Source organism: Chlamydotis macqueenii, chromosome 11 (assembly GCF_036417535.1).
Source record: "Chlamydotis macqueenii isolate bChlMac1 chromosome 11, bChlMac1.mat, whole genome shotgun sequence".
In the NCBI taxonomy this organism is placed as follows: domain Eukaryota; kingdom Metazoa; phylum Chordata; class Aves; order Otidiformes; family Otididae; genus Chlamydotis; species Chlamydotis macqueenii.
This window is the reverse complement of record NC_141566.1, coordinates 15,179,977-15,198,940: the sequence shown is the minus strand read 5'-3', so window position 1 is coordinate 15,198,940 and position 18,964 is coordinate 15,179,977. Positions and strand designations below refer to the sequence as shown.

General features: G+C 48.2%; 1 protein-coding gene across 3 annotated transcripts in view; it reads right to left on the bottom strand.

The window, feature by feature from the left end:
* FHL1 (four and a half LIM domains 1) overlaps positions 1–14,607 on the bottom strand; it is a 32,161-nt gene extending 17,554 nt beyond the window's left edge. For 2 of the 3 annotated variants that reach the window (XM_086756091.1, XM_086756092.1), the window contains exon 1: positions 14,507–14,607. The gene's annotated coding sequence lies outside the window, so the exon portion shown is untranslated. Of the gene's footprint in view, positions 1–14,412 lie in introns of all 3 variants that reach the window. The other variant, XM_086756094.1, reaches the window with a different exon arrangement.
* Positions 14,608–18,964: the final 4,357 nt, after the last annotated feature.

Sequence of the window (18,964 nt, the reverse complement as noted above, 5' to 3'; positions counted from 1 at the left end):
CCCCGATAGCTTAGCCTCAGCTTTAGAGCTGAGAAAAGTAACTTAAGTCCTTGTCTAATAAATACCGTACTGATCCCAGCTGGGCAGCATGGCAGTCTTTTCCAGGAAAGACGAAGTCTGGTGAACACTCACAGCAATGTAATTTTACCGTACACACACAATAAGTGCTCATGTCAGGGCTTCACCAAGCTGTTAGTGAGCCATTACTGAAATAATATTTCACAACTCCCGTTATGCTCTCTGCGCTCCTAATTGCTTTCAGTTCTTTCTCGTGGACACGGCAGCTGGCTGAGCGATGCTCTCCCTCCGTGAAGTTAAACAGCTCACTGTGGAGAGCATGGAAGGAAGTTCAGCTATCAACCTGCATCACTGCTTGAAAGCTGGGTCATTCACCTCCCCTGGAAACCTACCCACTACGAGCCAGAAATTAGCAGCTACCCAGACATGAGCTACACCACACACGCTCTCCAGCATCCTCCACATAGATTTCTGTAGCCCTGCCGTCCTCCTGCGTTCGTTCAACAGGGCCTGGCAGCAAGAAAGACTTGCAAGGTGGGTGCTGCCTTTGCTCTTTCTCCAAAGGCTGGAAACGCTTTTGGCATGATGTTTTCTAGCAAAATGTCATGTTCCTGGGAAGCTGCTGGGCAGACAGTTCTGCAGACCTCCTTCCTCTGCCCCCACGCCATGGTGGGCCAAGCCAAAACGCCACACAAGCACTGCTCTACAAGACCAAGGATCTTCCCCTTAAAGAACAAGGTGTTTCCCCTTAAAGAACTTTATTTTCAGGGGTGGAGAAGAAAAGGCTGTTTGCAGGTGAACTGCGATTCGGGCAAAATGCCCTCCAGAAATTCAGCACATGGGAGACACTGAGGATAGAAAACTTCAGCTCAGGTTGTCAGAGATGGGTAAAGCAAACGCTTCCCAGAAGAGGGCTGGGCAGCAGCACGCTGCCTGGCTAAGGGCGAAGAGAGGCCACTGCTTCAATGAGAAGGACATGCCCTTCCAAGCACTGGCGTGCCAGCTGGGACGGCTCCCTGGCATCCAGCACACCATCAAAGCACTGCCTGAACTTGGCATGGGCCCCAGGGCCATGCCCTGAGCGCTGATTTAGAGCTGACAGGAGCCAGCCCTGGCCTGTGTGTTTAGCAGGACAACCAGCCCGTTACCCTGGGCATGGGATGGTCGCCTCGAGCAAGATTAGCATTTGGCTACCTACACCTTCAGTTGTTAGTGCTGGTGGCTGAAAGGACCAAATCACCCTTGTTATATGGCCATTTTAAAAATAACCTTTCCCAAAGCCCCATGGTGCATAACCCTGTGTCTGTCTCGGCTCCAAGAGCTGAAGGAGATCAGCTTGCAGGGCTGCCGGGTATTTTTGGGCACTCTGACTAATTGTCAGGATATATGCTGGGCATTCTTTACAAGGAAAAACAAAGCTGCAAAGTCCCCTCCAGTGAGACCTATGGGGTTGTATTGGTCACAAAAGTTATTCTCAGAAACCTCTGCTTTGGGAGGGTTTGGTTTCATTTCCAACTTCAGATAGGAGTGTTTTAAAATGGAGGAAGGGGTCAACTTCCTCTCACCCTGATACACTGAAGGCTCAGTCAGGCTGGGCCACATTGCACCACCAACAACAAGGGCAGGAGAAGTGAAAACCCTTCACCTTGGAGTGGCTTCAAATTCACAACTGCTTTTTTGGCATGCCATCATAGGGGCACTCGTGGTCCATGCCAGGGGACGTGTGCCAGGACAGCCTGGGGACGTGCTCCAGGACAAACCAAGGAGAAAGACACCCACCAGCAGGAGGTGAGGAGTCCCACAAGCACTCACTCACGTGTACGATAGAGCCATGGTGCAGCCTTCTAAGGCACCTTGCTCTCGTCCTGTGTTACTACACATTTCCTCTGCTGAAACGGATGCCTCTTAACTTTCCCCTTTGCCCAGGCTCAGTTTGTGGCCGAAGTTCATTTCAACTACTATTCATGTTAATATTTCGTGAATCATTCCACCAAGCTTCTCATTGAAGCACTGTTCATTTAACGACCGCACATCACGCTGCTCTTTGTCCCTCTCCTTTTGCTGGAAAGTTGGAGCCCCTGCCAGACTATGAGACCACTCACACTGATCCTAATGAGCTTGCCTTGGCTGCCCTTTCCCAAACTGACCTCCAAGAGACTAAGGACTCAGACAAAACCAGAGAAGCCAGCCAGACTTCCAGAAGACCCTGGAGCCCTGATAAAGGAGCGTTTTGCCAGCCACGTCCCTTTTCCTTGCTTAATGCTCAGGAGTGAGGGAATCCCAGCTCAGCCACTCCAGAGCCTCAATGCACTGCAGCCAAATGTGAAGTCCTCCTCAGAAGCCATCTGCCCTGAGAGGAGCAGAGATCGGCTGGTTCTTTCAAGTTCATTTACCGTGAAAAAAAAAAAAAAAGTATTTTAAAAGACACCTGATTTGGAGTGGGTTTTTTGTTGTAATTCCTTGCTGCTTCTCTTCCCAAGGGCATCTTTCACCAATCTGAGCACCTCAACAGCATTCCACTCATGTACCGGTTTAAACCAGCACTCATCCAGCTCAGTTTTTCTACACTTATTAAGACAGCAAATAAAGCACCTGTGTGCAACATCTCCACAACACCCTGGAACACACAAGCCCAGAGCAGCCCATGTTTCCCCACCTCTGTGCGAGGTCTGGGTGCACTCTGTCTTCAGTCCAAAAGCTGTTTTGATGCTTTGAGCCCCACTGCTGTTTCGCCCCATGTCGCTGGCCCACACACTTGTTCTTTCTGCTTCCTCTGGCGCATGTTAGACCTTGCTCTTCTCATTGAGCAGAAACACTGCACCAAAGGCGCCCACATCTCAGGGTGACGAGAGCTCTCTGAAGTTTCCACCAGTGCTTTCTGCATATTTCCCCCCACGGGCTGCACAGCAATTTCCACTGAGGATAAGTGTTGTCAATTCAATTTCTAATAGCGGTATGAAAATGTATGAGCCATTTCTCTGGAGTCAGGGATAATATTTTCAAAGTGTCTGTGTGATACAGGAATGTAAATCTCATTTTTCATGAAGTGATAAGGATCCCAGGTCTCACTGGAAATCATGTCAGATCAGAGCTGAGCAAGGTCTACTCTAAAAAGCATTCTTCACGGGGTCAGCTAGAAAGCACTGATTCTCAGTTTACTAAAAAAAAAAACAAACAAAAACACCAAAAAAAACCAAAACCAAACAAACCCCCCCCCACACACACACACACAAAATCTTTAAATCTTTCATCAGAGTTAAGATTCAATTTCAGCCAAAACCAGTGAGACCCAGCCCAGCCCAGCTCTCAGCCCATGGGCAGGAGCCCAGCCCTGGTTTGCAGCATCCCAGTTGAGTGTCCTCATCTCCAGGATGGAGGCTGTTTAGGAAGGGAAGGGAAAAAGGAGGGCAGAGGAATTCTCCTCCCCTCAACACCCTCCCACTCTAGTTTTTGGGTAACCTAGAAAAATTCCAGTTGCTTTGGTGTCTTTGGAAATGTTAAGATCAGTAGACTAATATTTGGCAAGAGATAGTTTGTCCCAGAGCAGTACAGGGAGGCGAGGTTATTTATGCTGCCAAGTTTAATTTGCCTCTCATTTGCTGAAACAGGAAATACCTTCATCCCCCCGCTCCACAGGGGCAGGCCAGGGCATTTGGAGGCAAGAGAAGGTCCCCTGTCCTCTCCCATGCTCCCACCGAGGGTCTCACGGCAGCACTGCACCTTCCACCACTTCTATCACCGCTCACTCTCGCAGCACCAGGCAAGGTCCCTGGGCTGTTCCATTTACTAGCCACAAACCTTGGAATAAGAAAAATAAAATACTTAAAAGAGTGCTTGGTTTTAAACACAGAAATAAACCAACTGGAGTTGGTACAACCACTTGTGTGTTTGATTAAGCCATCCTTTGCTTTGTGGCGGGATCCAGGCCCAAAAATTATTTTGTTTTCTTTTTCAAGTAGCAATGAGACAATAAATTCAGGGTGAGTAACACAGTCTGCAAAGAGAGGCAGCCCTTCTCAGTGCAATTGCTGCGAGCTGTCAAACTGCTGTCCAAATCAAACTGTTAGAGGATTGGCTCCATGTCACAAAAAAAAAAAAAAGCAGTTGCTAATTGCACACAAGTGCCAGAAAAAAAAAACTGTCAAAAAGCTAAAGCAGATGAGAAACAGAGGCTTGCTTTCTTTGAAAACCAGCTTGTGCAGCTGCATCCATGAGAGCCCGCAAGTACCCATGTCCCGCTGGGAATGCTGCGGGACAATGGGGAAAGGGTGAGGCTTCCAAATCATCGAGGACTTTTCCTGCAACAGCAAGGACTCTGGTGTCCCTTTGATAAAGTTACAGCTCTTGAGCCAAATTCTCTTCTCAGCTGTGCTAGAGCAAGCCCAGTAGCAAGCCTTGCCTGCTTCATGCCAGCGTTGGGCAAGGTTAGGCTTGGTCCTGGCCAAGCGCAGGGTTTGCACAGTACAGCAGTGTTTTTGGTTGCCCAGAGACAGCCGGAAAGCAAACGCACCGCGATACCAAGTAGGTGAAATGCTGGGTTGGGGACCTGCTGCTGGGGAAGGACGTGGGGGAGAGAGACCTGCAGGGATGTCTGTCCCAACCCCAGACACTGGTGCCCACTGCTCAACCTCACAGAAAAGAGGCAACATAAAGGAACATCCAACACCCCATGCAAATAATTCACACGTTAGACACGCCGTGCCTCATCTCCAAAGAGCTGCTGAAAGCAAAAGATAAAATGCCGCAGCGGCATTTGTAGGTTTGTTAGCTGCCTGCCAGCTCGGTTACGGGCAGTGTGGGGGCCAGGGCTCAGGGCTGCACCGTGCAGTGGAGTCACGCAGACTCAAAACCAGCATTTGGGATGGCCCCGGCACCGCTGGGAGCACTACCAACTCTCTGCCAGCTCTAAAAGGCAGATGCCTACGGGTGAACTTGTGCCTCTTTCACCCAAACCTCACCTAGTTATAACTCCTCACATTAAAATCACCTTCTTTCAAACGCCAACCTGCTCCAGCTGTTAGGGTTTTATGAAGCCCTTCCCTAGAGCTGATGGCTGAACGCAGCGGTGGCTGCGACAGAGCTGCCTGTGCTGCTGAGGGACTCGGTCATGTCACCAAAGCATTTCCCACACGGCTCCAGAGAGGAGCTGGAAGAAGTCCACCCAGAGGCCTGGAAGGGACTTGCAAGAACAGAGACATCACTCCATGCTTGTAAAAATATAATAAAACACTTGCAAAATACAAAAATACCCCTGCTGGAGCCCATGCCCTTTCTACAGATGCAGCCTTCACACAGTTCATAAGAAAAAAAAAAAAAAAAAAGATGGTATTTTTGCATCATGTGAGTGGATTCATGGATTACATTTCAGGGACTCAGCTTTTGTCTGCATCTGTGCTGTTGATAACTGTTCTCTGTTTTCAGTCACTGGTAACGTTGTCTTAAGAGATTTGGTGAAATCTATCAGTGAGCCTCTGGTAAGTGGCTTATGCATTGCTTCAATAATGCAGTTTCCAGGCAATATGGTGGTGTATTTCTACATTATTTAACATATTTGATAACCCAGCAATGGGGAGAAAACACCCAGAAAATGAAGCAGCAGAGACCACTGCCACACCTTTGTCAGCCTCTCCCTTGCAGCATCCTAGTGCGGAGGGACAGGCAGCACTTCCTTCTACAGACAGACTTTTGTAGGTAAAAATTCTATTTCTTCTGAAAATATGAATTCATTGAACGGCAGTACATCTGGAAACATCTCCACCTTAGCAGAGAAACATGCAGGATGCTATGCCTTGCCTGGATCCCTTCTGGCCGTGCTGCCAGACAAAGCCTCCGTGTCCTGCCTTTCCGACTGGCATGACCAGCAGCTCCACAAGAGCCCCCTCCAACCCCAACCTCCATCATCCGGGTCTCGGCTCTGCAGCAGACAGCAAGAAAGCCACCTCTCTGCGTGCAGCGGCTGCTGCCAAACTGCCGGCTGTGCCCTGGCAGAAGGTGACCCCAGCACCTGTCCGAGCACAGGTCCTCCTGACACCTAGTGTCCTCTGCGGCTTATTCCTGGGAGCAACTGCATGGACAGACACAGAAAGCTGCCAAACCCCACCACTAGCACCAGCCCTTCAAAGTCAAGTCCAGGTCTACTTGAACTGGGAATGCTTCAGGATGAAGTAATGGCAGAGCCTAAATTTTCGAGCTCCTGCCCCATGTATGTTGCAGAAGAGGGCGAGGTTTTTCCAAGTGCTTGCTCCAGCCCCTGGAGCAGCAGCAAGGGAGAGGCTCTGCCCATCAGATACACCTATTAACTAGCTGTTTAAAACCAGCCCTTATCTACAAGTTTTCCCTCAGAATCCTTGCACAGGGAGGGGTTTCCAAGATAGGGGAGACAGCAGAGGAGACCACCTCTGCAGCACCTTACCCCACCCCTGGGGCTCTCCAGCCCACCCAGAGCATCCATGCTTCCAGGAATTGTAAAAGCCTGGGCTCAGCAGCAGACCTCACACACCATCCCCTGCTCAATCTCGTTTGCAAGGCAAAAGCTCTCTGGCAAAACAACTCGCACAACGTCCAAATGCCGGTGGAGCAGACAGCATTTCTGGCACTAGCTCCCTTTCCATCCGGCTGCTCTGGCTCAGGCACCGACATTGCTCAGAGGATGAGCTCATCGCTATTTCAGGTTGAATTTGCACTCGACAATCTCCCTGGTAACCAAAACAAATTACTCATTGGTTTATAACAGATTTATTGGTTGTTTGTTTCAGGGTCTAGTGAAGTACACAGAGAGCTTCACCACATTACAGCACCAGCGCAGCCTGGGGTAGGAGCACGCAGAGGACGGATTTACAGCCATTGCTATGGAGATGGCTGCCTTAGCACTGGAGGTCAGAGGGAAAGCTGACTTTGGGCCTGACCCCAACAACATGAAACTGCAAAAAGGAAGTGTGAGGCATGGCCTTTGCTTACACACACCATGGGTGCCCCTGTACGGCAGCCTCCTGCCATCCCAGACACCAGATGGGTATTAGCCCACTCCAGCACATCGGAGTAACCAGGGAAATGCTGTTTGCAATATTCTCCAGCCAGAAATCAAACAATGTTTCCCTGAAACAGGTATTGGGATGGTCTGGCTCTAGCATATCCACTAACACCAGCCATCATCATCTTCGTTTCACATGTCAGGACTATGAGGACATGGCTACACTTATAGGTCTTCCTGCTTGTTTACGCTCTTGGGCAGGAATTTCCTCCCCATCATCACAGGCATCAGCACAAAGGGCACCGAGAAGCAGGACTAACCCCAGGATATGATTTTGATCTTATAGGTCCCATCCAACCATGTGATTCTATGATTCTATGATATTTGCTTGATCTGATCTGCAACGTAGAGTGCTTGAAAGAAATCAGCAGTGTCTGGTTTTCTATCACACCCAGGCCTGAACCAAGATACAGCTCAGAAGCTGCCCAAATCATCTCTTATGTTTAACAGAGCGTTTGGGGGTTTTTTTCCTGAATGTGTTTTTGCGGGAAAGAGAAACTCTCCCCTGACCAGCTTAATTCAGCAAGCTGAAATGTTAGTCAAGACATGTAATACATTGCTAAACACCCAGTCCAGCCTTCTGAAATGAAAATGGGCACATTGTGTCCCCTACCCACTGGAAGAAAAAAACAACAAAAAACATCCCACTACAGACACAGATCCAGAGGCACCTTCAGCTAAAAGTCATTATGGTGATAATGGTATAAGAGAGAAAGGAAGATGACGGTGAGAGGTGGATGACATGCGTATGCATCTGACAAAGCAAATCCGGACGGAACTAAACAGACTGGCACCCCCACTGGGTGCCTTTGTGCTGCTGTGGGGTGAACGTGGGCTGCTCTCCTGTCGTGCTCCCACGCTGCCTCTCGGGCCATTTCCAGAGGCACCACTGAAATACGTTACACACCAAGTGGCATTTACCTAGCAGGCTGTCCCAGAGGCGAAGTGTGACTGGCTTTCAGTCAGCAGAGCAAGGGTAGATATGAAAGAGTATTTGCATGTGTTGAGTGAAATATATAGCTCTGTGTATTTTTAAAGTGAGATGAGACCAGAGAGAGAGAGAGATTCTTGCACCCTGGACTGCTCATTACTGCCTCTGCTACGGTACTATCAGAAGCAAGATCAGGTCAAGACAATGCTTAGCGATCATCGGGGAATTTTAAAGTGGAAGCAAATCAGTAGGAATTATTCAGATTTCTGAATAAGGACCACACAGCCCTGTGCTTCTGGACGTGCTGTCTGCGTTTGCATTCCCTCAAACCGCTAACTGCCCTGCGGTTGATGCTGTACCGAGGAGCAGTATGTGGTGCCAGGCCCCCAGGATGCTTTCAGGATCCTAACCCTGCCTCGGCGGGTCGTTCCTCTGAACAGATGCCAGCCAGAACAACTCATCCAGCCCATCCACTAGATTAGGTAAGTCACGCTAGAAAAATCCCTGTAATACCCAGCAGCAGCCTGAGCGCACACAGCTGTCCCAGGGCAGCGTGTCTTCTGGGATGCAGGCAGTCATGGAGATGACAGACCTACGGGGTATTTTAAAGAGCTCCTTGCTATGCCAGTGCAGTGAGAAGAGGGGCAAACCAAGAGGCTCAGAACAAAGTAGAAAAGGCTCCAGAGTCCAAAAATGAGATGATAAGACAGAAGCTGGGAAGGCAGGCAGGCAGTGCCTCAGAAGTGACTAATTCCAAACGTTTGCTCCAATGTTTATTATAGAAAAGGGCAGATAAGACAGGCGGCTGACGGTAACAACTGCCAGGGCCAGCCAGTCCCAAGTTAAACAAATAGCAAATGCCTTGCAAGTAGTCCGCCAAGTCAGAATGGTTCCCACAACTTGGGGCATTTCTCTCTTGAAAGAAAGTACATTGTTTTCTCCCACCCCAGCATCCTATCAGCAATGGGGGAGCTATATTTAGGGTGGTTTCATAGTTGTTCTTAAGGGGATCTTTGGTCAGAGACCACTGGAAGCATATGAAAACTGAATATTCCCAAATGAAGGCATTGGAGAAGAGCTAGGAGCCCATTCCCTGTAGGAAAGCCAACTAGCAACCACAGTGGGCTGGACGAGCCATGGCTTTAGTGTGATGAACCACTTCCATTTTTCTTAGCAAAGAAAAAGGCACATCCAGCATGCTGGTTCATAAGACAGTTTTGGAGGACAGAGTGGATTTTTTGCTGTCTCTGGCCAAACAAAGCAGTGGAGAGCAATTCTTGCTTGGCCAGAAGCTCTAAGTCCTCTGCCACTTAGATACTGGTGTAACACAAGAACCCTCACGTACTGGGGCAGCTGCCTCAGCATTAAAGCTAGCTTTAAGAAAAATAGGTGGATTATAGGTCTCTGTACCAACCACGCATCCCAACAGGAGTCCCTCGACATATCTAGCGCATGCGATTGCTTGTTAACAGTGGTCTCTGAAAGCCACCATTTCAGTAGATAGACACCACTGGAGCCAGCCATCAATTGATTTTAAAGCTCCCCCTATCTCAAAGCATCATAAAGCATGAAAGCCTCTGATGTCTTAAATATGAGAGCGAGGATTTTCCATGAGGGAAAGCTTTTACTCTGGTGTGGTTTCCCCATTCCAGGTGTGAAAAGATACTAGAAACAAGGAAGCTGAAAAGCCACCCTGCAGTGCTCGTTCCCAGCAGGGAGCCAGTTCCCTCAGGAAGTTTTTTCCTGTTCTTCATTAGAGGTCTGGGTGACAACTGGTATTCTGCATATGATCCAAACAGGTCACAAAGGCAGCCATACCCAAGCACTTTTAATCCCTCACAGTTAGCGGCTGTTGACTGCCTACTCACATGCCAAAGAGCCAGCTCTGCCAAGCAGGAGGATGATAGAGATGTATCCCAAGTTTTATCAGTCACCAGTCACCTCAAGAACCTAAAAGATCAGGCACATCTGTGGAATGAGCAGGTCTTCTGAAAACACCAATCTGAAGTCAAGAGGTTTTGAATTCCTTATTTATAAAAATAATGCAATTCTGTAACACCATCCAAACCCAAATTGTAACTCTGCCTTAAAGTTTCCAGTCAGGCGCACAGCAAAACACCACCCCTTCCACCCTGGGCTGCAGTTCCCTCACTGTCGGGAACCCTGTCCTGGCTCTCCAGCCTTGTCCAGGGCACTTGGTCTTTATTTGAAAGAGCATTTCCTCAGGACCCTGTCTATCCTATTCCAGCATGGCTGTAATGCAATCCTTACCCTGCTTTTGAATAGTTCCAGAGCCCTAAATGTCATTTTAGCCCTGTCCTCCCATAGGCCATGAACCCTGTTTGCGAGGAGTGAAAAGAGCAGTTTCCTCAGAGGGAAATGAAGGAGCTGGAGACGCACAAGAGCATCCATCCATCGGTCTCCCAGATGACACCGCGCTCTCTTGCTCCGACAGTGGGAATTTGCTCTGGCAGCATTCTTGACACCACACACACCTGAATGGCTCTGAAAGCATGGAGGGTCACATCCTGCTCCGGTATGCCTCACAGGGACGTGCAGGGAGGGTGAATGCTGCCCTGCTGAGAAGGCTTTTTTGTAGCTTTCCACACACCAGCTTGGAGCAGAGCAAAGCCTTTGTGGGAAATAGTTAAGAGCAGCAAAATGAGTCAGTCTCTGGTAGGAGAAGAGATTTGAGGCTACAGGCCTGGGGAGGGCGAGTGTGTGGTACAAACAGCACCTGCATCCCCTGGAAGTGAGGGTAAGAAGCTGGGACAAGGCTCTGTTTTCCTACCACCCTTCCCCTCTTTGCACCCTGCCTGTTTCGCGGGGCTCAGCAGCACCCACCGCAGGCACCTAGACCTCATTTTATCCCAACTTTGTGACTGTGTCCAGACACCACAGGACTACTTCCCTGCACTGAGCAACTCATAATCCTACTTTAAGGGACTTTATTCCACCAATTTACACATCGCTTCAGAGCCCAGTTTTCCACAGTATTTTTGCTCCCCTGCAGGCTCCCTTTGGACACAGGCAGAGGGTTAGCAGGGAGAAACGCTCATCACAGACCAGCCCCAGTCAAAGTACATCAGGGAGTCGAAACACGCTGGGCTGTATCGTGTCTCTGAAGCCCAGGGAAGCCCCAGTGCCTTTGCTCCTACACCTGCCCAAGTGGCTGCAGACAGGGTTTTGCCTGGACCCAGGGATAAGAGAACTGAAGCCAGAACACACGGCACAGTCCTTCTAAAACCACGCTGCAGAAGTGGAAGCATGCATTTATTTAAATAGCATTTAGTCCTTTAAAGTCCTAGTGTCTCCAGAGCAGTCTGCTTAAAACTCCTCTCCAAATCAGGGTATCTAAATGAAACATGAGGTCTCTTTCTTCCTCCCACACTCCCTCTGCCAAAATCAGACATGAAACGACAGATCTCAGACATTTCTGCTTTGTTACTCTCCCTGTCTGCATCGTCCGTAATAATGAAAAAAAAAAAAAAAAAAGAGATCCCAATGAATCAAGCTTAAGCATTTTGACTTAAAATGTATTTTTAATAATAAAAATCACAGGTCAGGTCTGAGAAGGTTTATTGTATAGACGTTATTTCCATTACCTTTTCAAGCAAAAGTGATTCCACATAGCTAAAGTTACAGAATCACATCTGAAATCTCAGCTTTGGTACCTCCTAGGTGCAGAGAGCAAGGTAACGATGGCTGGGGACCATGAGGGCAAGAGGAGGGCACTGGCTGCATGGCTCAACCCTCCCCACATCTGCTAGTGACACCTACATCTTAGTGTGACCCCAGAGGAAGCCTGGCACCAGCCAGACAGAACTTACCCATTGCTCTCCAGTTCAGGAGCGTGCCCAAAGCCCGAGCAAACTTTGCGCATTGCTGGTGGTGAGGCTTACCCTGCTACGTTGGAAACCACTGAGGCTTCGGGTTTAAGCAGCACCACAAGAAGATAAAAGACTAAGCATAGGCTGGACTGGATTGTCTCATCAGAGAATTTTTCCAAGGTTTTTTATGGAACTAACACCTAAATCCCCCAGTGCATCTGCTGGACAGGGAGTAGACTTAAAAGGACATAATTCACACAGACTGCTGCTGAGGGGATAATACTATTCCTGGCTCACATCATTAGTTGTCTCCACCAAAGCACTGGAAGTTTCAGCCACATCCCAGCTCCCAGCCAGTGCTAGGACCTGTGCGTACTGACAGTGGGTATGTGCTTCCAGGATGGAAATGGGGAAGATAATCACAGCCATGGTTCCCAAGAACCACACTAAAGGAGCACAAGTTTCCACCAGCATGTACACAACACGGAAAGGGCTGTGGGATATCCTATAACACAGAACAACCTTCTTTTCACGTAAGTATCAAACAAAAGGAAATAGGTTGCTGCTTTGGAGCCAGGAGGGCAGTTACTTAAAGCTTTTGTATATCTTAGTGTAATGGGTGTGGACTGTAAGCCAAGTTGACACGAAATTGGTTTAATCAGAGATAAAATGCATCCTACAGCATCCTTCCTCTATTCATGGGTGCTAACAGGGACCTGACAGGGCTCCCACCAGCTGCTTCATACCATATGTCTGGATTTTCCATTCATGGTACAGTTCGATGGAAAGGCTGCTTCCGAAACAAAGGCCAGCCAAGGTGGGCTGGAGAATGTTTATTTTCAAGTGTTTGAGTACCCTAAACGTTGCCTCCTTTTGAACAGCTGCCATTATTTACATCCAGGCAGAGAATTATACCAGCATACGTGGACACAAGCCATCGTTCACAGCAGGGAATAACTTCTCCTCTAAGAAACATTTCAAGACCCCGATGCTAAAAGCCTCCCCCAGCCAAAATTCCCCTAGAGTAGTGAAAGTCAGAAACCAGCTGTAAAATCCCAGCCCTGAACTGGTTCCTCAGAGCTGCAGTCCAAAATCTGAGCAATTAAATTTCTGTTGCACTGAGCCCTTGAGGAGGTTTTTTTTTTTTTTGTAGTTGTGGCGTTAGCTCTGAAACACCTAACCCACATTTTTCTAGCAAGTATTAAACAAGAATGGATTTTTATATACTGAGCTCTTCAAGAAGACATTAAGAACTGGTTTGCATTCAAGAATGGTGTAGCGGGGGGCGGCGGGGGGAGAAGGGGAGGTTGTTGTCACTGAAGTATGCAAGTGCTTTTATCATTAAAAAATAAAGTTTAGATTTTAAAGCCATATTTGGTTGTTTGATCAGTTATTTGCTTTGTACATCATGGCTTAAGAATTTAATCTGTTTCCTCTTGCAAGTTTTTTTGTTGTTTTTTTAAAAAAAACACTCTTCCTCTCAAAACAAGGTAAAAGACTAAGTGGTAGGTGGATTATTTTAATAATTTCCGCCCCACCTTCATGTGCTAAATTTCAGCAATTTGAAAAGCAGCCACATCCATTTCTAACGCACAGACTAGCTCCTGCTTACACAACACGAACTGGACCAGAGTCACGCACATTTACTTATCTTTTGCCTAGTTGCTAAGGAAAAGATTAATGACAGAAACACCCATCTTGCAACCCCATGAGTGAATAGTTTCACTCCTGGAAGTGACTCCACAAATGCAACAGATTCAGGGGTGCAGTATTTGTATAAAGATAAAGGTGTTTGCATTCACATGGGGAGAGCTGCAAGCGTGGCTTGTGAGAAACTCTGCACACCCTGATATACCATAATACAGAAAGAAAGAGGAAGATGTTATAATTATTAGGTAAAAGCTTGTATTTCTATATTCCCCAATTCTGTTACTGCCAGTTGCCTCCCATGATTCAGAGTTTCAGCCCTCACTTTCCGAGAGCATCACATCACCTGAGAGCATCACATCACCTGAGAGCATCACAAAACATCCACTGCTTCAGCTAGTTCCTCCCCACCTGCTGTTAGAAGCTTCAAACGGCCACATCTGATCACCTACCCAGGAAAACACACAGCTGACAGCTCTTACAGCTTCTTACTACTGCAAACACTCCCTAAGCATCCACTCGGCTGGGAAGGAAAGAGAAAAGTTGTATTTATACCCCAGTAGCTGCTCCTACTTTCCAAGCCACCACCTTCCAGGAGGCAATACGTGTATTAGAAAAAGAGGATGCAAAAGAAATCAGAAGCAAGAATTTAGATAAATCCCACCCCCAAAACATCCCGTAAAACAGAGGTAGTTTCTGAGGTTAACTCAGTGATCCATGAAGAAACTGCTTGCTAGAAAAACTTTTAGAAGCACATTATACACTCACAGACTTCCCATTACCCCCAGCCCTGCTCTCACAAACCCTTCCCCAGCAGAGCAATCGCAAGGCAGAGAAAAGACCCAGCAAGAGCCCTGAAATCCAAAGATCTGCGAAGCATGGGATGCCAAAAATGCTCGCTGCCCTACTCGGAGCAGGACGATGCTCGAGAGGGAGAGACAGAGGCATGTGCTTACTGACTGCCGGCGAGCCCGGGAGCTGCTGCAAGGCGGCTGCTGCCTGGAGAAGGGAAGGGATGGACTGAGCTCTTCGTGTGGCTCTGCACAGTACCTTGGCAGTGGGATGGATGTAGGAACACTTCGGTCCAGCCTTGTGGAATCAAGGCAGCTGGGCTGGAGTGTCCAGCTAGCAGGACAGTGGCTGGTTTGCCTCTTATAGCAGGGAGGCGCATTGAAAAAAAAAAAAAAAAAAAAAAAAAAGGAAAAAAAAATTAGTCCAGCCAATAGCACTGTTCCTGCCTGGGGAGCAGCTGGAGAGGGGGAACAGCCCGCTCCTCCCAGGACCTCTGCACTGTCCATGGGGGAAAACCCCAACAGCCATGGCACTCTGCCACCATAGCCCTTCCCCTGCTTCCCCACAACGGCAAAGCACTGTTACTGGGACGAGTGGGACTCACCAGGCTGAGCAAAGCCCTGCCACCTCCAGTGTGCTGGAGTTGTGCTCCCAAGCTGTTTCACCAAAGGCAAGCACAGCACAGACTTTATTTGTGGGGGGATTTATCAGCATCCTCCCATCCTGTCCAAGCTACCCTCTCGCAAAACCAAAGCTTTTCCTGGCAGCTCTGTTACAACGCGTGTCACCTTCAGGGATGCATTTCAAGTCAGCAGCCTGCAGAGAGGGAAGGAACCCACCTGAAGAGAGCACAGCAAAAATGATGCCAAAAGTGGAGTACTTTCCTCGAAGCAGACATGAGAAAAAAGTATATCAGCAACCAAGTCATTCCTATTTTTAAACAAATCTGCCTGTTTGTGCTGCAACACACCAGACAGAACTGACATTTACGTCTGTTTCCTTTTCCCACTCCTTTCTCCCTCCCTTATCTTTTTTTTTTTTTTGCAAGTTTGTCCCACTTTCTTCTGTGCTTCTGCTATTGGATATGCGGTCCAGCAAGTAATTTAGTTGGTTTTTTAACAGGAGGTGCTTGGGTTGGAGCCCTTGCACTACAAACAGGCTTTTGTGGTGCCTTGGAGAGCCACAGAGCTTCTGAGTAACAGCAAGAGAGGCTGGGCATCCTGGTGGGTGTGCTGGATATGCCACTAGTATCCCTGGAAAGCAGATCATCCTACTTGGGCCAAGGAATGTGTTTGTTTAGTAAAATGAAACAAACATCGCATAAGAGCAAACACAGTCTCTTCAAAAAAGCATTTGTATTTCTGTGTCTCTCTCTTCTTTCAACAGGTAAATACCACAGATTCTTCCGACACTGCATCACCCATATTGACAACGTTCCTAGCACAGATGAGACCAGTGGGTTGCCCTGAGGTCCAAGGCTCAGACTGTCACCTCTTGGCAAGAGCACCGTCAGGCATGCACCAAACACCGATGTGAAACACCAGCATTATTTATCGTTATGGACTGAAGTTTACATTCGATTTTTGAAGGAATCCAAATACCCATTTCTAGCTTACTTTTTCAACAACTGTCCCGACAAGCATAAAACTTATTTACCATCAGCAAGAGCTTTTCTCTAGCAGCTGTCTGTAACCAACCATCAGACCAACGAGAACATTAGCAAAAGCCCCCTGCCCCCAGTGTATGATGTTGCTTACATGACTGCAGCTGCAGAGCTCTGGAACTCGTAAGAAATTGCAGAGACTAAGACCCCTCGAGGATGGGACATTCAGACAGACCATTCCCAATTAGATAAATCAAGAAAAGAGCTCCAGGAGAAGCCAGAGTTGCAGCATGTGGGGATATAAAGACAAACTAGGTGTTGCACAGCTGTAGGAAGGTGTCACCGGGGCAAGTTACTCAGCAGCCACATTCTGAAGGTTTCTTCCTTCAAAAGAAGGAGCCTTCTGGCCGTAAGCAGAAGTAGGAGGACGCAAGAGCAGCAAAAGCCCTGCTCCAGGAGCACCTGTACCAGTGGAGCTTAGTTAATGTTCCTTCAACAGAGTCCCATTAGCGCTCCTGCCATCACAGGAGTATTTGGGGACCAACCCTCCACCTTTGCAGATGCATTTTGGAAGATCACAACCACTTTACGCACTCTGGAGAAGCACAAGCACACTTAGTAAGCAAACAAGCCTGACAACAGATACCTGCAGCCCACCAGCAGCATAACAAGCAGCCCATATCTGCAAGGAACATCATCAGGCTGCTATTGGGATCCTCTGCCTCTTGCTTAAAATATCAGATGCCTTCCACACACAGCACAAACTAGAGATTTCACTGCCAAATCCCAAACACCAGCTACCATCAAAAACAACCCTAAGGCAGTATGTCCATCAGCCTAACAGAGTAGCAGCTAAATAATAAATTGATTTATTTAACATGCCTCTCACTGATTACAGCAGAGCAAGTTGCTACTAGAGTAACTCATTGCTCTCATTGGATTACAGCTCAAGGCCTGACCCGACACTTGCTGCATCCTCCAGACCCCGTTTGGCTTCCCCAGCCAGCTCCACGGACACAATGTCACATCCAGAAAAAAAAGCAGCAGAATAAAGGTCTGGGAAGGCACGTGGCAACTACTCCACTCCAGTTTCAATACTGCTGCTCCTGACAGCGAGTGAGCGTTTGCAGGATCTGACCTTAAAACTGCAGACTTAAAATGACCAGCATACCTGACAGAGAGGAATTTAAGCACTCTTAGCCTCGCACATCTCACAACAGCAGCTTTGTTCTGTTTGGAAAGGAGCAGAAGACGATTTAGAGTGCAAGGACAGCACACAACTAGAGTCAAGGAAAAGGCACTCGGGCACTGCGTTATTACAGACACAATATAGCGCTATAAAAACCTGTGCCAAAGCACTGGATTAAACAGGAATAAACTGCAAGAATGACACAACTAGCTTTGAAGGATTGAAACAACTCTGAGTCAACCCCATGCTATCACCATCGCTTGCGAAGCAAGATAATCCGTTACCATGCACGTTGATTTTTGGCAAACGCAATAAATAAAAAGGACTCCAATGCTCCAATATATCCTTGACTAGTTATCCAAACAAAATGAACTATGAGCAGAAGCACTTAAAACAGAGTCAGATGAATTACTCACCCAAATCTAACTGCTAGGAAACTTTATTTGGAAATGGTGGAGCTTGTAGAACCGTGCAGGGCGGCTGTTCTACAGCCAAGCGCTCTGCAAGAAACCCCATGGAGCACAACACTACCCCAAAGCAAAGAGCTTACCTCAGAGCACGGGCTTGTCCACACTGGTGAAAAGAGATGGGTTTTGCATCATCTTTTGGGTCTCCGTGCTGTTTTCATTAAATCACTCTGCAGCCAGAGAGGGGAGGAAAGTCTTCCACACAACAGGGTCTGTTTTTGCAAGTTGATGCTCTGTGGAAGGAAGCCAGGTGCATTTTGGGATGAATCCATGCAAAATGGTGTCCATGGTATCCCCAGGCCAGGGCCAACAGTGGTGACAACTACCCCAAGTGAGGGGACAGGGCTACCCCACTCACCTGTCCTCTGTAGGACACCACAGACATAGAAGACATGAGGGGACCTGGGGCAGCCATGAGCTGACTGGCACCACAGCCCTTCCCCTCAGCAGCTCTCACTCCCTCCTCAGCCCCAGGTGAGGACAATTACCACTCCCCTTCCTTAACTCTCTCCAAACAGACCTCCTTTCCCACGAGCAACATCACCCCTTCATCCAAAACAGCTGGGAAGGGCTTTTTTTTCATTCCAGCATTGCAGCCTGAGGGATGCAGCCATTTTGGGGACAAGGTGCCATCACAAACCCACTCACCTCCCCATCTGCACCAGCTACCCAGGGTCACTGCCCCATTATTTGCCAAATTGACAGACTTTATCTGTATGAACACAACCACCTCCTCTCACTAGCCTCCCTAGAGTGGGAAACCTTCCCCATGGAGGCAGCCCCACGTACTGGTTCCTGCCATGCTCCTTCTGTGCCATCTATTTGACTGTCCATGACTTCATGTGGAAGCCAGAGTTGTGCCCTGGTTTGGGCTGGTTGTTTTCCCACTGGTATGTAAAGCACCCATGGCTCACAGAGGGCCTCCCAGCCAAAAAGCTGAAAGGAAAAGAATCCCATAGGAAAGCCGATCCCATGAGGCCCTGGTGATGGCTTCCCCCTCAAGCTGTCCTCTGACTTCCTCCAAAGGCTGTTTTTAGCCCTAGATGCATGGAGGAAGACATGACACCCCGCACTGAGTCATTTCAAGAAATCTGAGAGAGAAGGATGGAGGGCAAAAAAAGAGAAAAAGCCTTAAGGAAAGAGATACAGCAGTGTCCAACCCCCTGAACCATCCCATCACTTTGTTGCCATGGGGAAAAACTTGTGGCCAAACTAAACCCCCACCCTCCAGGCAGCTGGAGCTCACCTGTGGCCGGCTAATTACCTCACAGGCCATTAGCAAAAAGTCTCCAGGCAGGCGAAGTAATGGAAAAGCTGAAACATTTCAGAGTCATTCCTCTCAGGGAGTAAGTCAGGGTGGGGCTGTGAGGGTTTTTATAACGGTGTGGTTAAAACATCAGTGATGTAAACCCTTTTTCCATGGAATTTAAACACATAACGTGCTGCTTTCCAAGCTG